Source organism: Coregonus lavaretus, assembly GCF_964263955.1.
Source record: "Coregonus lavaretus genome assembly, contig: HAP1_SCAFFOLD_714, whole genome shotgun sequence".
NCBI classification, from domain to species: Eukaryota; Metazoa; Chordata; class Actinopteri; order Salmoniformes; family Salmonidae; genus Coregonus; species Coregonus lavaretus.
Window position 1 is genome coordinate 125,339 of NW_028159829.1, and position 4,594 is coordinate 129,932.

At 46.9% G+C, this 4,594-nt stretch overlaps 1 pseudogene across 1 annotated transcript in view; it reads left to right on the forward strand.

Moving 5' to 3' along the window:
- Positions 1–345: 345 nt before the first annotated feature.
- Positions 346–4,594, forward strand: part of LOC311122404 (stromal interaction molecule 2-like) — a 16,125-nt pseudogene continuing 11,876 nt past the window's right edge. Inside the window, exons 1-6 of the transcript in view lie at positions 346–442; positions 642–752; positions 1,039–1,156; positions 1,704–1,879; positions 2,698–2,875; positions 4,279–4,440. The product of the transcript in view is annotated as a stromal interaction molecule 2-like (transcript). The remainder of the gene's footprint in view (positions 443–641; positions 753–1,038; positions 1,157–1,703; positions 1,880–2,697; positions 2,876–4,278; positions 4,441–4,594) is intronic.

Here is a 4,594-nt window from a genome sequence, read left to right on the forward strand (position 1 = left end):
CAGCCTATTTCATCTCTAAACTAAAACGTCTTGGTCCCTGTCATTGGTACAGTTGACAGTCGTCAACTAATGTGGAAACATAGAAAGGTTAAGGATGTGTGAACTGTTTGTTAGACACGCGTGGTTCTGTGTTTGTGTGGGGTTGTGTAGTGTGGGTGTGATCTCTCTCTGTGTGTGTTAGACATTTTCCTTTTGATATTAAGCTGCAAGCTTTTCATAATCCTGTGTGTGTGTGTGTGTGTGTGTGTGTGTGTGTGTGTGGTCTGTGTGTATGTGCTTGTGTGTGTGTATGTGTGTGTGTGTGTGTGTGTGTGTCTCTTTGGCTGTGTAGTTCATCATAGAGATATGAAGCAGCAGCAGACCAACAAACACAGCAACCTTCACAGAGAGGACCAGCACATCACCATAGAAGAACTGTGGAGGGGCTGGAAGTTCTCAGAAGGTACGCTTTGTGTGTGTGTGTGATTATGCAATATGTTAGAAATTCACAGTTTCTTCATTACCAAACTCTCCCACCTCTCTCCCTCGTGCTCTCTCTCTTTCCCCCTTCCTCTCTCTCTCCCCCCTCCCCTCCCCTCTCTCTCTCCCTTCTCCCCCCTCTCTCTCCCCCCCTCCTCTCTCCCTCCTCCTCTCCCTATCAGTCCATAACTGGACTCAGGATGAGGTGTTGAGGTGGCTCAGGGAATTTGTAGAGCTGCCTCAGTACGAGAAGAACTTTAAAGACTTCAGAGTCAACGGCACACCCTCCCCAGGTGAGAACGTCCAATCAGAAACCTCAGAGAGTCACTTCCTGGTGGGCGCAGCCAATCAGAAAGCTTTTACTGAAACTTACTGCCCAATCAGGTAACACACCCTAGTTACAATGTCCATTTGGTGTATTTTGAGTCGGTGCTATACAATTACAAACCAAATCCCATGCAGCTGAAACACTTAATAATAACACAGCAGAAAGAGAAACACGGTCCAATCAGATCACTTCATATTGAACCCTTTAGTATTCCCGTCTAATCAGAGCTGGTGTTATTGGGATGTGTGCAGGATAGCAGCCAATGAGCCGTCGTTCCTGAGTGGCCAGCTGAAGATCCTGGACCAGAGAGACAAACAGAAACTCAACATCAAGGCTCTGGACGTGGTGCTGTTTGGTGCTCCTATACGTGTGTAGACAGTATACACACACACACACACACACACACACACACACAGACACACACACACAGACACACACACAGACACACACACACACACACACACACACACACAGACACACAGACACACACACACACACACACACACACACACACACACACACACACACACACACACACACACACACACACACACACACACAGAGGCCAAGAGAGTGTGGTGTAGATGTTGAGGGTGTGGTTTATATTTTAAGAGGGAGTGGTTTCGATGTTAAGAGGGTGTGCTTAGATGTTAAGAGGGTGTGGTTTATATTTTAAGAGGGAGTAATGTCCACTGATTATATTGAAAAGCGCTATACAAATTAAATCATCTTTATTACCCTCCTCCTCCTCCTCCTCCTCCTCTCTTTCCTCCTCCCCATCCTCTCCTCCCCTTCCTCCTCCTCCTCCACATTCCTCCTCCTCCCCTTCCTCCTCCTCCTCCTCCTCCTCCTTCCTCTCCTCCCCTTCCTCCATCCTCCTCCTCCTCCTCCTCCCCCCCCTCCCCTCCTCCAGGTCCCACCCCATAACTACATGAAGGACTTGTTGCTGATAGTTTCTTTGATGATGGGTGTAGGAGGCTGCTGGTTCTCCCAGGTCCAGAACAAAGCTTCTAAAGTCCACATCTCTAAAATGATGAAGGACCTAGAGAGTCTGCAGAGTGCTGAGCTCAGCCTCAGAGAACTACAGGAACAGTGAGTGTCTATGACTGTCTGTTCCTGATAATGTGTGTTTGTCCTGCTAACCTGTGTTTTGTCCTGCTAACCTGTGTTTGTCCTGCTAACCTGTGTTTGTCCTGCTAACCTGTATTTGTCCTGCTAACCTGTGTTTGTCCTGCTAACCTGTGTTTGTCCTGCTAACCTGTGTTTGTCCTGCTAACCTGTGTTTGTCCTGCTAACCTGTATTTGTCCTGCTAACCTGTGTTTGTCCTGCTAACCTGTGTTTGTCCTGCTAACCTGTGTTTGTCCTGCTAACCTGTGTTTGTCCTGCTAACCTGTGTTTGTCCTGCTAACCTGTGTTTGTCCTGCTAACCTGTGTTGGTCCTGCTAACCTGTGTTTGTCCTGCTAACCTGTGTTTGTCCTGCTAACCTGTATTTGTCCTGCTAACCTGTGTTTGTCCTGCTAACCTGTATTTGTCCTGCTAACCTGTGTTTGTCCTGCTAACCTGTATGTGTCCTGCTAACCTGTGTTTGTCCTGCTAACCTGTATTTGTCCTGCTAACCTGTGTTTGTCCTGCTAACCTGTGTTTGTCCTGCTAACCTGTATTTGTCCTGCTAACCTGTGTTTGTCCTGCTAACCTGTGTTTGTCCTGCTAACCTGTGTTTGTCCTGCTAACCTGTGTTTGTCCTGCTAACCTGTGTTTGTCCTGCTAACCTGTGTTTGTCCTGCTAACCTGTGTTTGTCCTGCTAACCTGTGTATGTCCTGCTAACCTGTATTTGTCCTGCTAACCTGTGTTTGTCCTGCTAACCTGTGTTTGTCCTGCTAACCTGTGTATGTCCGTCCTGATAACAGGCTGGAGCAGGCCCAGGAGGAGAAGCGTAACGTGGCGGAGGAGAAACAGAACCTGGAGGAGAAGATGAGGGATGAGATCATGGGAGCTCAGGAGGAGGCATACAGACTCCATCAGCTCAGAGCTGGAGCCGTCAGTCAACTGAGCAGACTGAGATATGCAGAGGAGGAGCTGGAGCAGGTAGAGTAGCTTACCTAACCTGACCTAACCTAACCTAACCTAACCGAACCCTACCTAACCTTGCCAAACCTTACCTTACCTAACCTGACCCTACCTAACCTTATCTTACCTAACCCTACCTAACCTAACCTTACCTAACCTTACCATACCTAACCCTACATAACCTTACCTTACCTAACCCTACCTTACCTTACCTTACATAACCTGACCTAACCTAACCCTACCTAACCTTGCCAAACATTACCTTACCTAACCTGACCCTACCTAACCTTACCTTACCTAACTCTACCTAACCTAACCTAACCTAACCTAACCCTACCTAACCTAACCTAACCTTACCTTACCTTACCTTACCTTACCTTACCTTACCTTACCTTACATAACCTGACCTAACCTAACCTAACCTAACCTAACCTAACCTTACCAAACCTTACCAAACCTAACCTTACCAAACCTTACCAAACCTAACCTTACCAAACCTTACCTAACCTAACCTAACCTAACCTAACCTAACCTAACCTAACCTAACCTAACCTAACCTAACCTAACCTTACTTAACCTAACCTAACCTAACCTAACCTAACCACCTACCTTACCTTACCTTACCTTACCTTACCTTACCTAACCTTACCTTACCTTACCTTACCTAACCTAACATTACCTAACCTTGCCTTACCTTGCCTTACCTTAGCTAACCTTATCTTATCTTACCTAACCTTACCTTGCCTTACCTTACCTTACCTTACCTTACCTAACCTAACCTAACCTAACCTAACCTAACCTTACCTTACCTTACCTTACCTTACCTTACCTAACCTTACCTTACCTTACCTTACCTAACCTTAGCTTACCTTACCTTACCTTACCTTACCTTACCTTACCTAACCTAACCTAACCTTACCTTACCTTACCTTACCTTACCTTATCTTAGCTAACCATAACCTAACCATAGCTAACCCTAACCTTACCTAAGCTAACTCTAACCCAAACTGAGCCGCCTCAGATGTGCAGAGGAGGAGCTGGAGCAGGTAGGGTTGTCCTTGTGTCCTTGTGTCCTTGTGTCCAATTTAAGTTACATTTCTCCTGCCCCAGCCTTCAGCTTTATAGCAAACCAAGTGGCAGGGCTGTTTGGTGGTTTTTCAAATTAAGGAGTGGGCCTTTAACCGCCTTTGATCTTCCAAACACATGCTATTTGGTAACCAGTTCCATCTCCAGTGTGAAGCAAGTCCACAGTGTAGGAAACACTATCATCATTGGGTAAAGGCTGGTGAAAACGGTCAATCCATCCATCAATCGAAGTCTCTAACCCATCCCTTCTCCTGTGTGTGTGTGTGACTGTGTGTGTGTGTGACTGTGTGTGTGTGTGACTGTGTGTGTGTGTGTGACTGTGTGTGTGTGTCTAGGTGCGTGGAGCGTTAAAGAGGGCAGAGAAGGACATGATGGCTCACTGGTCCGTCCCGGAGGCCCTACAGCTCTGGCTGCAGCTGACCCACGAGGTGGAGGTGCAGTATTACAACGTCAAGAAACACAGTGCAGAGCTGCAGCTCAACACAGCCAAGGAAGAGGTAGGTGGACAACTCATTATCTGGTTGATTGGTTGATCGGTTGATATGTTCAGTACTGCCACGTCCAGAAACACAGTGCAGAGCTGCAGCTGAACTCCGCTAAGGAGGAGGTAGGGGACAACTCATTATCTGGTTGATTAGTTGATCGGTTGAT